Here is a 16073-nt window from a genome sequence, read left to right as displayed (position 1 = left end):
CTGCTGGTTATTACAAGGAGTTGTCTCAGACAGTAGAAACATGTATCATGAATTTAGCTGACATAGATATGTTGATGGGTAATGTAGTTCCGCAACCTTTGTGGGCGAAGATTCGTCATGAGAATCATGTAGCAGAATTAGGAGATACTTGGGCGAATATTATTGCTGCAGATGGTAGACAAGATCGAGGTGCTAAACCTGAACCTTTAGTTTCAGAATTGCCAGGTAGAATTATTACTTTGATGAAAACGATGATGCCTGCGTTACGAGTGAATTGGGATAAGTTAGCAGCATGTAAGCAGAAGAAAGACGAGAGTGTGCCTGACTTCTTCACTAGGTTTGAAGAGACGTTTATTGATCACAGTGGTCAGGATATGAGTACGGAAGGTGGTCAAAGGTTGTTCGTGGATAAATTTGTCTTTAATTTGCTTCCCGAACTTTCTAATAAGTTGAAAGATTCTGAGAGTTCATGGGCCGTTTCTTCGTCGGCCCAGATATTGGCTACTGCCCAATATTACGAGAATAGGGATAAAGATGAGACGGATAAAGCAGAGAAGAAAACGAAAGATTTAAAGACGAAAGTTCTTTTGCAGCAAGCTTATCCGCCTCGTCAGAATCAGCCTCAGTTTCAGCAACCTCCGCAATTCCAGAGATTGTTACAGAAGCCTGAGCCATATGTTCAGCGATTCTTTCCTGGCCCTAATCAGTGTGCTTATTGTAGAGAAGAAGGTCATTTCAAGAATAGTTGCCCAGCTTTGTTACAGCGTGCGAATGGTGCACCTGGTCAGAGAGGTCGTGGTGGTTTTCAGCAAGCGCCTAGAGGAAGAGGTCGTGGTGTGATTCCCCAGAATGAGCGTTCCTCTTCCCTACAGAATTCTGCGAATTATTTTGACAGACAGAATGCTCCGAGCGGACAGTTTGCCCAGTATTATGTTGAGGATTACTGTGTCGAAGGTGAGAGTGTTGGCTATAATGATAGCTAGGACAGCCATGGGCAAAGAGAGGGAGTAGTTTCAGTTCCAGTAGATCAGAGTGGACCTTATGTTGAAGTGATTATATCAGGTGTAGTAGAGCCTTTTCCTTTGGATACTGGTGCGACAAAGAGTTCTATTATGCATTCTAAACTCCCTGGCGCACCTTTGTCTAGCTTAACTAATGTTTCCGTAGGATTTTTGGGCGCCCCAGTTCGTAACCCAGTTTCTAGTCCTTTGTCCCTTTCCATTGGCCCTTGTGAATTGGAAGCTCCACTTATTCTAACGACTAGTTGTAATGAGAATCTGTTGGGTTTGGATTTGCTGAAAAGATTGTATGCGACATTACATTGTTCTCCTTCGGGAGTACAGCTCACTCTTGGTAAGAAAGTGATTTCTCCAATGTATTTGTCTAAAGATTGTTTGCCACTGGAATTGCGTTCGCTTCCTGATACGCTTTGGGCTACAGGTCCAAATGATGTTGGTCTTTTGCAGATTCCACCGTAGGTTGTTACCCTTAAAACGAATGCTAAGCTACCTCGTATTCCCCAGTATAAAATATCGAGCGATGGTGAGAGAGCTCTTTTGGCGATTGTCTATGATCTGGTTGAGAAGGGTGTAGTTGAAGAAACGAGAGGAAATGTGTGTAACAGTCCTGTTTTGCCTGTTCTTAAGCGTACTGATGCTTCTAAGCCACCTGTATTTCGGTTTGTGATTGATCCTCGAGAAGTGAATAAGATTGTTGTGCCACAGTTTCCTATTGTCCATGATATCACTGCTTTGTTGACGTTGATTCCTGCTTCGGCAGCCTGGTTTTCTGTCATTGACCTGAAGAATGCTTTCTTTAGCATTCCGATCGCTGAGGAGAGTAGGGATATTTTCGGCTTCTCTTTAGGAGGACGAAGCTTCCGGTTTAAGAGAGCTCCCCAAGGTTATTGTGAAAGTCCTTCAATCTATAGTCAGGCGTTGAAAACTCAGCTTGATGGTTTTGTGTTGCCTGCTGGTGCTACTCTTATTCAGTACGTTGATGATTTGTTGATTGCTGCTGATGATGAAAAGATTTGTAAAGAGGCTACTCTTTCGTTGTTGCGGTATTTGTCTGACCTTCACCATAAAGTGTCACCTTCAAAGTTGCAATATTGCCGACAAGAAGTAACCTACTTAGGTCATCTCTTGTCGAAGGAGGGAAGGCGATTGACCCCAGAAAGAATTCAAGCGATTGCGCAAATGAGTGCCATCCACACAGAGAGAAGTTCGAGCTTTTTTGGGTATTACGTCGTATTGTAGGCAATGGATCCCCAACTTTTCACTGTTGGCGAAACCTCTGTTAGCATTGACAATGAAAGATACTCCGTATCCTCTTCCCTGGTCTGATGAATGACGGAAAAGTTTTTCTGAATTACGTGATGCATTGTGTTCGGCTCCTGTGTTGGGTACTCCAGACTATAGCAAGCCCTTTACGTTGTACGTGCACGAGAGAGAAGGATGTGCGTTGTCAGTGTTGACACAATCTTTTGGGGACAAGCAGCGTCCATGGGCGTATTTCTCAGCAACGTTAGACCCAGATGCTAAAGCATTGCCGAGTTGTTTGAGAGCTACAGCCGCAGCTGCCGTTTCCATCCGACAGTCTGCTGGTCTGGTATTGGATAATACGTTGATTGTGATGGTTCCGCATGCAGTGGATACCTTATTAAACATGACTAAGACACAGCACCTTACTAGTGCACGTCTTTCAGGTTACGAGTTGACACTGTTGGCTAGCCATGTTCATATTAGGAGATGTAACGTGTTGAATCCAGCTACGTTGTTGCCGATCTCTACAGAGACGGATGCTCAAGAACAGCATGATTGTTTTCTTCGTACAGAGGAAGAAACAAAAGCTAGAGTGGATCTTAGGGACACTCCTTTTGATAATGTTGATGGTCCGCTGTGGGTTGATGGTTCGTGTTTTAAGCTTCCGAATGGTGAAACGACCGCAGCGTATGCTATCACAACTTTAAATACAGTTGTTGAGACAGCACGCATACCACAGAATTCTGCGCAAGCAGCAGCGCTGATTGCATTGACTAGAGCGTGTGTGTTGTCGGAAGGAAAGCGACTGAATGTATATACCGATAGTCAGTATGCGTTTGGTGTTGCTCAAAGTTTTGGGTGTTTGTGTAGAGAGCGTGGGTTCCTTACTTCCCATGGAACGAAAATTCAGCATGGGCAGTTAGTGAATGAACTTTTGGAATCTCTCACTCTCCCAAAGCAGATTGCAATTGTGAAATGTAGGGCGCATAAGAAAGTTGTGGACGATGTTCGTCGAGGGAATGCGTTTGCGGATGAAGTTGCAAAGGAAACAGCGAAGGATGTGATGAGCCGTATGTATGTTGCAGGCCCAGCTAATTGGGTTATGGCTGGTGGAATGTGTGAAGACACGATAGAAAGTGTGAAGATGATTCAGGCTGAAGCTACAGAAAAGGAAATGAATGTTTGGAGAGAGAGTACGGGTATGTTGGATTCTACAGGTTGTTGAATTGAGTTGTCGGAACACCAGCGATGGTTGTTGCCAGATGCGTATGTGCTCCCAGTGGTTACAATGGCTCATATAAGTTCGAAAGGGATATGCAAGTTGTTGGCTCCAGTTTGGCAGAATGCTGGAATCCCGAAATGTGCAGAGAACGTGGTGAAACATTATATGATTTGTCTGCAATATAATCCTGGTAAGGGAATTCCAACTCCAGCTGGTCATTTTGCTCCTTCGACGTATCCGTTTGAGGTGATACAGTTAGATTATATTCACATGCAGAGATGCAACAACCTAAAATACGTTCTTGTGGTTGTGTGCGCCTTTTCTAGATGGATAGAGGCTTACCCCCTAAAAGATAATACTGCCTTGTCTACAGCCAAGGTTTTGTTGAGAGAGTATTTCCCTAGGTATGGATTGCCGAGAATTGTATGGTCGGACAATGGGAGTGAATTTGTGGGTCAGATCATGAAGAAAGTATGCTCTGGATTAGGAATTAACCAAAAGTTCCACGCAGCGAATCACCCCCAGTCTACTGGACTTGTTGAATGTTACAATGGTACGCTTAAGCTGAAATTGGCTAAGGTACAAGCGAGCACTGGTCTTATATGGCCAGATGCCTTGCCGTTGGCTCTTTTGTCGACAAGGACGACTGTACATTCTAGAGTGGGACTTAGTCCGTATGAGATTGTGTTTGGTCGTCCAGCGAATGTTTGGAGTGTGCCTCGTCCGAAAGAATACAGCAGTATTGAATACCCTATGTTGGTGGATTACTTACATGACTTGACTGCTAAATTACGTGTTCTCCACCAACAGGTCTATGACACTCTGCCGACAGCCAATACAGATCCAGGCCATGTACTTGAACCTGGACAGTACGTTCTTGTGAAGAATTTTCAGCGTACCAAGAACTTACAGCCTAGATGGACCGGCCCCTATCTGATTTTATTGGTTACTAGAACCGCTGTTAGAGTAGCAGGCAAAAAGAACTGGGTGCATGCCACCCATTATAAAAAAGTTCATTTGCCTTTGCCATATGATCAGTGGGTCCCTAGATTCATTCCATTTAGTGATGCTCATTTGACATGGACACGGTCTGAACGTGAGGATGATGAAGTTCTACAAGCTGCTGTGCCTCCGCATTTGAGATTGGACACCACTGAACCTGAACTATTATTCCAAAGTCAAACGAAGCCTGGAAAAGACCGTTATAATCTACGACCTAGGGACAATGAACTAATAAAGTGAATAATTCCTTTTTGATTTTTGGAACTGAACTCTCTCAGCCAATAAACTTTTTTGGTATATTTTTGTAAACCACCATCCGGGTTCAGCTGTAGGGTCAGGGTGTAAAGACTAGGGAGTGCAGCCGAAGACGCAAGGTCGACGGTTCTGGTTGGTCTAAGGGAGTTCCCTGGGCTGACAGAAGCATTCTTTAGCAGAAGAAAACCAACCGCCGTGAACAGCATCGGTTAGAGGATGGAGTTTTTTGAGATTGAGAGAGCTGCCGAGAAAATGAACTTTAAAATGAAACTGTGTAAACTAATGAGTAGCAAATGTTTTTTGATAACATGTCTTTTAATGTTACTTAGCATAACGATGTTCTTAGTGGGATATCTTGTTTTTTCTTCCCAATTGACTTCTGCACCCACCTCCCAACCTATGTCTTTTCCTACTACTACTTCTTTGCATTCTTTTCATACTTTACCTGAACACGAGCAAATTAGAAGGTCGGAATTTGTGAATAATTCTTTTGTACAACTTCTGCATCAACACCAGTTAGTAGTAAACACCACTAATTGTTGGGTGTGTGGTCTTATGCCGCATACTATGGATAGAGGTATTCCTTATTTGGTTCTGCCATTCAGTTACAATGGGTCCGTATGGGCATATCAGACGATGTTTGTTTATGCCATCGAAGTTTATCCCCTGCGTTCCATGAGAGATAACTCAGGTAATAAAGCCTTGGTGAAGGGAATTACAGATATGAGTAGAGATATCGAAAAGTATAAGACTATTCCCAAGGATGAGTTATTAGCATATGTTGGCTGGAATGCAACCGGATATAGTATTAGTCTGGGTGAGAAGCAGAGACGAAAAAGGTCACCTCCGATTTGGATTGTACCCCATCGTGGTCATTTTTGTCTGCAAGTGAAAGGCAAGAATCCGAGAGCTCATTTAGGGAAGAGTGTTTGTACTCAGACGTATGTTTTTGCGTCCCAAACTTCCCCACCGTTTTTAGCAGCTAAGGGCACGTATTTTGTCTGCTATGATAGAGCACATACATGGTTGCCTCCTGATTTTTTGGGCACATGTTATGTTGCATATTTGTTGCCCCCTACGTATACTGCTGCTGTAGATTACCACAGAACGAGAGTTGTTAGAGGTGTCTTCGATCAGGAAGATACCGCTGGACAAGAAGTGGGAGACTTCTTTAAGGGTTTCCTACCATTTTGGGGACCTATGGTAAACAGTAGAAACTTACGGCAATTAACGAGAGTGGTTGAATTCACCATAAATGAAACTGCCGGTGCCCTTAGTAATTTGACCGCTGAGCTTCAAGCGGATCGCCTTATGACATTACAGAATCAAATGGTTTTAGATGTCATACTTGTGGACGGAGGAGGGGTATGTAAAGTGATCCAATCGAGTTGCAGCGTTTTCATTCCAGACAATGCTCCTACAGTATACCAGGCCATTTTTAAGTTACATAAGATCTCCGAGTCTATACATGTGGATAATGACGATTGGTCGTTGACTGGATGGTTTTGGGGATTAATATCCACTTGGGGATGGAAGATTCTGATGATCATTGGGATGGTTTTCGCGATTCTCTTCTCATGTTGTCTCTGTGTACAGTGTGGCCCTGCCATATGTGGCCTTTGTGCTACTACGTGTGTGAGAAGACCTGTCTCGAGAGAAGTCCAGAGTAATAGGATGATGCTCCAGCAGCATCTTGATGATCTGATGAATATTGACATCGACTCAGACGCAGACTGAGTGATTGCCTATGTAAGGGCAAAAGGAGGGGCTGTGGTTCCGTGAATTCTGAACCCGTTTTATAAATGGCATGGTTTCGTTACAAATTTGATATTAGCGAACCGTAACTAGTTAGTGCGGCAAGTATGAGTGTTTTCGTCATGTTAGACCGATGGATTCACTATGTATTTAGGGATTTCGTTTTGAACCCTTGGGTTCCATTTTGTGTGTGGCAGCCATTTTGTGGTTGCCCTCACATAGGCCGATGACTTTGGATGAACTAGTCTTTTAAGTACACGTACACCTTAGCTCCAGTCGTGCTGACTTCTGTTTGACCTGAGTGAACTGACCCTGTTGCCTGAAGCTGACCTTGTTGAACCAGTTCCTGCCCTTTAGCTGATCTAGATTAAGGATCAGAGCACAGGACGTCGTAAAATTTTATTGCACACAAACATGCCTTATCTTACTTCTATCTGTTTTCTGTTCCTTCTTTTATGGTCTATTTATGATATGGGTTATGGTCCTTTCATTATGGGTTTGTCCTGCTTGTCTAAAGAAGAATGTTGGGTTTGTTCAGTGATTGATCATGGGCCGGACAACTGTAAAATGGGTTTGTCGTTATGCAATACTTATTGCTGTGGAAACATGTGATTGGTTGAACTGTAAACTAGGAATGTTTGCCTGAAGCACAACGTTTGGCATAAAAAGGGATGACTTGCTTTGTAAAGTTGAGCAGTCTCCTGAGAACTCATACCGTGATGATTTCTAGGACTTCTGTTACTGGCTGCAGCCAATAAATTTGATCTCTGACGCCACCTAGAAGCATTCCGTGTCTCTGTTTGCCAGGACAGGGGAATCCGAAGACATCGGGCGTGTCCCTGGTGCCGCCGGTTCTGATTGACCAGGTTCTTCAGTGTGGAATAGAACGTGATGAACTTTAAAAGGAAAACGTGTGATAAAATTGCATGATAATCCGCAAGAGTGAGGGTAACACAACAGTTTGGCAGTGATTCTATAAATATAGACGCCGGTGTTGTTCAAACCGTGCTCAAGTTTAAACACGTGTCAATGGTAAAACGCCGCAAAAGAAAACAGCAATGTTTTCAAAGTGCACGGTGATGTCTGAAGAATAAAGATTCGCGGGTGAACCTAAAGTGTACCATGCATTTAAAAGAACTGCATCCAGAGCATGAGTAACACTCTCCGTCTATTGACATTGTGCCGCCGGTGTCTTACCGTCCAATAATGTAACATTTCAGTGCAACGTCTTTCTAATGCTCGGCATCGGATTAAGCCATGTCGCCGGCATCTTGGTTAGTTGAAGGTAAAAGATAGTGAAAACGGCCTAGCGGTCACGTCGTGAACACTAAGCCGCTTGCGGGTGTATGAAAGGTTTAAAAGTTCTGCTCCATGTTGCAACAAGTGAGTTATAAACAGTGCACTAGGTGAACGAGAATGGACGAAAGTAAATGCTATTAATGTGAATGCACAAACGTCAAATTGTGCCCTGTACTGTGGTCAAGAAAACAAAGGGTAATGATGAAGATAAGCAGGAACAAGGTAAAAAATAACATAACAAAACATGAATAAAAAATGAAAATATGAAAGTAACAGGTTCAAGGTAAGGAAATTGTAAAGCAGTCACAAATAACATGCAAATTCCAAGCGATCATTGAGTCCCTTGAGTTTCATAGAATCCAACAGACAAATCCAGTAATTCTCCCTCTCTAAAAGGAGATTGTTGAATTTTCCTTCAGTTTTTTCCACGACCTCCAGAATGGTGAACTTCAACTGTGCAATGTTCTGATGGTTTTCACTAAAGTGGGTAGCTACAATTGACTTGATGTTCTTCGTACGAATATTGCTGTTCTGTTCATGTATACGAGTCTTTGTTTTTTTGTTGGTTTTGCCAACATAAATGAGGCCACAGGGGCATTTTTTAAAGATAGATTACATTCGCAGTGTCACAAGTGGCTGTGACATGTAGCTTAATCGGAGTACCTCTCATGGGATGCATGATTGTGTTGCTTTTAATGATGTTGTGGCAGTTGCTACAATTATGACAGGGGATGGTCCCTTGGTTTGAAACCAAGTGTGGTTTGTCAGTTGGTCTTATGAGTTCCTGGATATTTTTACTTCTAGTATAAGCGAATCTGGGTTTGTTGCAAAAAATGCCCTTGAAATCAGGTTCACATGCCAATAATGGCCAGTGTTTCTTAATGGATCGCTTGCATCGATGGCTCATGGTGGAGTATCTTGATACCACCACCATTCTAGGTTGGTCAGATCTTGTTACTGGTTTTAATAATTCACTTCGAGTTTTTTTGGTGACTTTCATGACCGCTTGTTGAGGAATTTCCTTAGGGTATCCACGTTCTTGAAAACGGCGTACCATATTGTCTGTCTGTGTCTGTAGTTCAGAATGCTCAGATACAATTCTTTTGACTCGCAAAAGTTGCGAGAAGGGTAAGTGATTCTTCAATGGAAGTTGATGAAAGCTTTGATAATGCAATAGATTATTTTGATCAGTCGGCTTCTTGAATAAGGTAGTCTAAATTTTATTCCCTCGTCTGATCAATAATACATCCAGATATGCAAATGAAATGTTGTTGGTAGGATAAGTAAACTGTATACCATCATTAATGGTGTTCAAGTGTTCCAATGCAGATGTTAAAGAGGAATGCGTGCCTGGCCACAATAAAAAAATGTCATCGATATAGTGTAAGAATAACCAAGCATGTTTCTTCCAAGTGTCCAGGCTCAAAATGTGTCTGTTCTCAAACACATTCATAAAGGTATTCGCGTAGACTGGAGCTGCACAATTGCCCATCGAAGTGCCTGTTAGTTGCAAATAGTATTCGTCATCCCATCTGAAGAAACTTTGATATAATGTGAATGCTAAAAGTTCCATGAGAAAAACCTGGAAATCATGACTCAATTGTGAACATAAGAGAATATCTTCGACTGCTTTAATCCCTAAATTGTGTGGGATGGAGGTGTAAAGAGATTTGACATCGATGGTACACATCCACACTTATTCAATTTTGTTCAGAAAATCTGTAGTTTCTTTGACATAAGTATTCGTCTTATTTATTTATTTTATAGTTTTATAGAGCGCGAACCAGACCTGTTAGGGTATCAGAGCGCTTTACAGGATTAAGGGGTAATATACAAGCGTAGGGACCGGAGGGATCAAATTGGGCAAGGTAGGGGATACATATTACAGGAAAAGCATGCTGCACGTTTAAAGTCCAGGCTACATGCGATGTAAAAATTAAAACAGGTAGATACATTATACAAGAAGGCACGCAGTCTCAGCTCGTGGGGGGGGATGCCCAGTAGTGCAGTATAGGTATCATCCGTAGAGGCCATGGATATTGCCGAGGTGGCGAGTGGGGCAAGTCAATAGGTGACTGTAAAGTATTCATTAGGCAAGGTATTTTCCCATTAAGAAGGTTTTGGTTTCCTTCCTAAAGTGTGCCAAGGACGGAAGTCTTCTAATGGCGGGTGGGGTACAGTTCCAAATTCTTGGCACGGCCCCATAGAAGGCCAGATTGTAGGTTATTTTCTTCCGGAAGAGTGCTGGTTGCAGCAGCAGGTCTTTGGCAGATTGAAAGTTTTTGGCTCCTCCGGATACCACTAATTTGTGTGCGAGAAATGAAGGGAAATTGGAGAAAAGGGCTTTGTGAGTAATGCAGGCCAGTTTAAATTGGATTCTGGCCTCTAAGGGAAGCCAGTGCAGAGCTTTGAGGTGTGGGGAGATGTGGTTGAATTTCTTTGAGTCAGTTAGGAGTCTGGCGGCAGTGTTGAGGCAGGCTTTCAAAGGGGCCAGGGAGTTCTTGGGTAGCCCTGTGAGAGTAGAGCATCCATATTCTAATCTGGAAATGACCAATCCCTGGGTTGCCGTTTTAAGGTCAGCCACATTGAGGAAGGGTTTTAGATTTCTTAGGTAACTCAGGTGGAATCTGGCCGTTTTGGCCATCGAGTTTATATGGCCGCGCATGTTCAGGCTGCATTCAATGGTTATTTCAAGAGATTTTGCTGAGTCAACAATGGTAGGAGGGCAGTTTACTGCTGTGATGGTTTTGATCCATTCCTGGATGTCTGGATTGGGTTTGTGTGGGAAGATCAGGAGAAATTCAGTTTTATTTGCGTTGAGTTTTAGCTGGTTGGCCTGTGAACCAGTGGACTGTCAGCTTCAGGGCCTCGTTCAGGGAGAGAATGTCCCCAGGGGAAGAGATTTTTTATATAGATCTGAGTATAGTCTGCGTACATAAGGTAGGATATGTTGACGGCACGTAGCACCTCAGTGAGAGGTTTAAGGTAAAGGTTGAAGAGGGAGGGGAGAGGGTTGATCCTTTGGGGACTCCAACCATAACCGGAGAGGGGGCGGATAGATTACCCTTGATGGTGAGCCGTTCTGGAGGAAGGATCTAAACCATTCAAGGACCATGCCATTCAACCCCATCCTACGTTTGAGGCGTTCTAGGAGAATTTCATGGTTAAATGTATCAAAGACAGAGGACAGGTCTAGGAGGATTAGGAGACAGGGTTTGCATAGGTCGAGGGCTTGGAGGGCGTCATCCACTATGTGGAGGAGGGTGGTTTCCGTGCTGTGACCTGGTGTGAACCCTGATTGGAAGTCATCTAGCAGGTGAAAGTTGTTGATGTGTAGGCTTAGCTGCTGTTGCACACATTTTCCCAGAACTTTGGCAAGGAGAGGGATGTTGGATATGGGTCTATAGTTCTCAGCTGAGGCACGGTCCAGCGTTGTTTTTTTAGGATGGGGATAACTTGGCCAGCCTTGAGCGAGTTAGGAATTGAGCCCTGTGCGAGAGAGGCTTTGATTATTGAGGTCCAGGAAGGGATGAGAGGCGGCAGCTAGGCAGTTAGAGGGGAGAGAATCATTAAAGTGATTGTTCGGTTTTAAGGAGGCAAGAATTCTCGAAATAGAATGTTCGTCATGGGTTTTAAACTTGGACCAGTGCGCTATGTTTTTGGGAGGACAGCTCGGAGAGAGAAGGTGGAGCAGGCAGATTTTGATTTTGGTTGGGAGTAGCGGATTTAAGTTCATTTCCAAGGGCACAGATTTTGTTGCAGAAGAAGGAAGAGAATTCCTCGCTTGATATTAGGGGTTTAGGTGTTTCTTTGGTGGTTTTCGCTAGTTTGTTGGATTGGTGTTTGAACAAGTCGAACAGCTTGCTTGGTCGATTTTTGGTATTCTCTAGTTCAGATCTGAAGAATTCTTTTTCTTATTGTAGGCATTTCTGGCCTGGCGGAGAAGTTTTAGATGTACTGCTGAAGGGTGTTGTTTCCAATTTCGTTCAGTCTGTCGAAGGGATCTCCTCTCCTTGTTGAGGGATCCGCTGAACCAGGGATTTTGGTCTTTGACCTGGGTTCTTTTTAATTTTAGTGGTGCCAGGTCATCGAGAATGTCGGATATGGTTGAGGAATAAAGAGTCGCTAGGTTGTCGACCGAGAAGTACTGAGGGGGCAGGGGGAGGTCAGACACACAACACGCTGCCAGTTTCTCGTGATCAAGGTTCTTAGTGCCTTTAACCCATCGTTTGGGAATCACAGGTTGAGGTGTCCATGTTTTGTGGGTGCTGGGCAGGAGGAAGGTGATGGCATGGTGGTCAGACCAATCGCAGGGGTCAATAGAGAGAAGTTTGACCGCTGATTCCTTAGCAATGATCCAGTATAGAGTGGCGCCTCTCGAATGAGTAGGCAGGGAGCAGGCTTGGGTAAGGGCTTGATCAGCCAAGAAGTCTCTGATGGCATTGGCCTGAGGGTCCTTAGGATCGTTCCAGTGCAGGTTAAAGTCGCCAAGGAAAATGTCATTAGGGTTTGGAGAAACCTTGGCTGTGATGATTTCCATGAGGAGGTCCGTAAAGGAGTCAGTCTTGCCTTGGGGGTGGTAAAAGATGTGAAGTTTTCACAGCTGAGATGTGTTGTTGAAGATGGAGAGCGCAAGGTATTCGCAGGAGTCTGTGGGGTCCACTGGCAGTTCCGTAACAAGGAGGTTAGAGTGGTGGATGCAGGCATTGCCACCCCCTTTTTTCTTTGGGTGCCTTTCCATCCTTACAATGTTATAGTTGGGTGGGACTAAGAGGTCTAGATAGGGGGATGAGGATTCCTTGAGCCAGAATTGAGTCAAGATCGCTAGGTCCACCTTATGACTCAGGATGAGGTCAGCGACATCAGATGCATGCTTTACAGCTGACCGGCAGTTTATTAGGAGGCCGTCTTAATCACAAATTGTTGTAGGTGTGCATCCAAAAATGTGCCCACCGGCTCATGTATGCTCCCCTTGGTTGACACGATTGGACGGAAAGGTGGACACTTGAGGTCCTTGTGAATTTTGGGAAGCATGTATAGGGTTGGAGTTTTTGGATTGAGTTGTATCAGAAATGTTTTGGCCTTGTCATTGATGACTCAATCTTCAGTGGCCTTGTTTATGATTTGGAGTAGTTGCTCCTGAAAACGGTCAGTGGGATTGTATCCAAGTGGAATATATGTCTCCCGATCACTTACATGCAAGTTAACTTGCGCTTTGTAGAAACATGTGTCCATTAACACAAGTGTGCCCCCTTTATTTGATAGATGATACTTGGATTGTTGGAAAGTTTCTTTAATGTGTTATATTCATTCTTGGAAAGGTTCTGTAGCTTCGAACGTTTTTTGAAGTCGAATTTCAGCATGTAATTTTTGACCAAATTCTCAAAAGACTCTAATGTTTTGTGGGTCACGGGTGCTTGGTTAGCGCTCTTATTACTGAGATGGTTTAACTGACTGTCTTCTTCTTTATCTGGAATTTGCACAATATTTTCTAAAAAATGTCAAAGCCTTAAATTGCGCATAAGCTTGAATAAGCTAACATCCAGTTCCAATTTGTTGGTATGATGTGTGGGTACATAGGAAGTACCTTTCTGTAAAGTCTGAATTTCCATCTGATCAAATTTATAAGATGAAATGTTGATAACCAATTGGTTGTCATTTACGTTTTCTTCCCCTTGTTCCGCCTGCCCGTTGTTGTGGGGACTTTCAAACTGGATGCCGCTTGATCTGCGTCTTTTGCCCCTCCTGGGTCTTCGCTGTCCTTTTGGCCTTCCTCCAAACAAGGCACACCAGTGGTTGATTGTGTACCAGCAACACAATCAACCACTGACTGTGCGTCCTCCTGTGGCCATTCAGCAGCTCATTTGCACTACTCCATCCCTATTTTGCTACTGTATTCAATGGTTTCCATTGGACCACCACCATCTGTCATAATTACCCCAAGTACTTATCTGGGTTCTCCACCATAGAGACAGCAACCCAGTTCATAAATACATAGCCCCATAATCAGGACCACCTGGGGTGGTCTTTTTCTAAACTGCCCAAACAAAACCTCCCATTATGACAACTGACAATCCTGGCGTCACTGCGTTGGGTCCACCAATCTTTAATCTCACCCTCAGGACCGACAATCGACCTTTGGGTCCCCTTTTCTAACCCATTCAGGACTCCTTTGTAAGCCCAACCACCTCATGGATACTTGCCCATGGTCCTCTGAGGCGCGTTCAACCTTTTTCCATATGCTCTCCCGTCTAGGACTAAAACTTCCTGACTCCCAATATGGCACCGGCATAGCCTATGTGCTGCATGTTTCAGCGCTGTGTCCAAAGACGTTGGAAGTGGATATACATGGAGCCACACTGATGGCTTCTACACCTCCGGACCAGCAGTGTGAGGGGTATGTCGGAAGCCCATAACCTGCATCGACTGCTGTAAGTATTACTACTCTCATGCCCTAACCCCAGGCTCCTTGCGTATCCTGCTCAGCCACTCCCGCCTCATTAAATTGCTGTCACGGCCGATCAACAACAATGGAAACAGAACTCATATGGGCTGCCCGGCCCTCCTTCTTCATTTTTTTATATTTCAGAACCATCTGTACGCACAATAGCGTTCCGCACTGACCAGTCTGATTGAGGCACTATACCTAATAATTAGTAGATATGTTTCCTTGCTCTTATGCCAAGCACAGGATTTGCTAGGAAGTGTTTTATCATTATATAACCAAATCCCGTGGGTGGGTCCACCTCTCCTTGGTTCATGGTGGCTGTCCGCTCCGTATCAAGCTCATGCTGAATGCAACAGTTGAAAGAGTGTTAAAGTATAAACCTAAGGTCGCGAAACATGATGTTTCCCGTGCTGGTTTTGCCAAGGTTGAACAGCTTAATCACAATAAGACACTTATGGCAACAAATGGAACCATGCATCCATTGTCTGCTTTTGATAGCAAGATTCTGGATAAATTAACATGCCCTTAGAAAATGTACATATACTGTCACCAGGCTTTTTTTTTTTTTTTAAACGTTCTTGTACAGACATGTCTACCCGAACACATATGTTCGTAACTGTGATTTTCTTTACCCCCAAATCTAGGTCTGCACCCAGGAATATACTACATACTAATGTAAGGTATACAGGGCATGATTTATACCTGTTTAACAGAGTATCCCTGTTTTTGTAGATGAAGTTTAATTGGTCGTGATAAAATGCTGTGATCCTAGAAGACAGTAAAAAGCATGAAACAAGTTGACCCCAGACTTACACTAACTAGAGGCTATGTTTCACCAACTTGCCCAGATATGAGGCTGCACTACGTCACAGGTAAGTCACAAACTGATTTATTTGCAGATACAGCCAGCTTCTCTTCCCTAATAGTGTCCCCTGGCCTGACGCGTTTCAGGTAATCCTTTCCCTTTCTTCAGAGGCCCACAAGAGCAAACATCATCCCGTGCAGCTGCACTGTCACCTGCATCCTTTTCAAGCTTCAAATGGCCTCCGGTGTGCCCTTTAATTTATTCACTGCTCCAATGCATGCTGGGACCTGCAGTTTGTTTATGCATGTTTAATCACCCTCCAGTGGGTTTGATGCGCTTGCGAAGTTCTGGGGACCAGTGTAGCCCTCCATTTGGCCCGAAAAAGTCTCTGGCTGTCTCTTAATCCAAGCACCTGTTCCGCCGATCACAGGGAGAAAGCTCTCCCTCCGCGCAAACCATGCTGTTTTAAATGGCGGTGCGTCGCCTCCGCGGCCGGAACCGCCGCGTACATAATGTCTCACCAACTTGCCCAGATATGAGGCCGCACTCCGTCACAGGTAAGTCACAAACTGATTTATTTGCAGATACAGCCAGCTTCTCTTCCCTAATAGTGTCCCCCGGCCTGGCGCATTTCAGGGAATCCTTTCCCTTTCTTCAAAGGCCCACAAGAGCAAACATCATTCTGTGCAGCTGCACTGTCCCCTTCATCCTTTTCAAGCTTCAAATGGCCTCCGGTGTGCCCTTTCATTTATTCACTGCTCCAATGCATGCTGGGACCTTCAATTTGTTTATGCATGTTCAATCACCCTCCAGTGGGTTTGATGCGCTTGCGAAGTTCTGGGGACCAGTGTAGCCCTCCATTGGGCCCGAAAAAGACTCTGGCTGTCTCTTAATCCAAGCACCTGTTCCGCCGATCACAGGGGAAAGCTCTCCCTCTGCACAAACCATGCTGTTTTAAATGGCAGTGCGTCGCCTCCATGGCCGGAACCGCCGCGTACATAATGTTTCACCAACTTACCCAGA

The sequence above is a fragment of the Lissotriton helveticus genome, chromosome 6 (assembly GCF_964261635.1).
Source record: "Lissotriton helveticus chromosome 6, aLisHel1.1, whole genome shotgun sequence".
Lineage (NCBI taxonomy): Eukaryota > Metazoa > Chordata > Amphibia > Caudata > Salamandridae > Lissotriton > Lissotriton helveticus.
Note: the sequence above shows the minus strand (reverse complement) of the source record.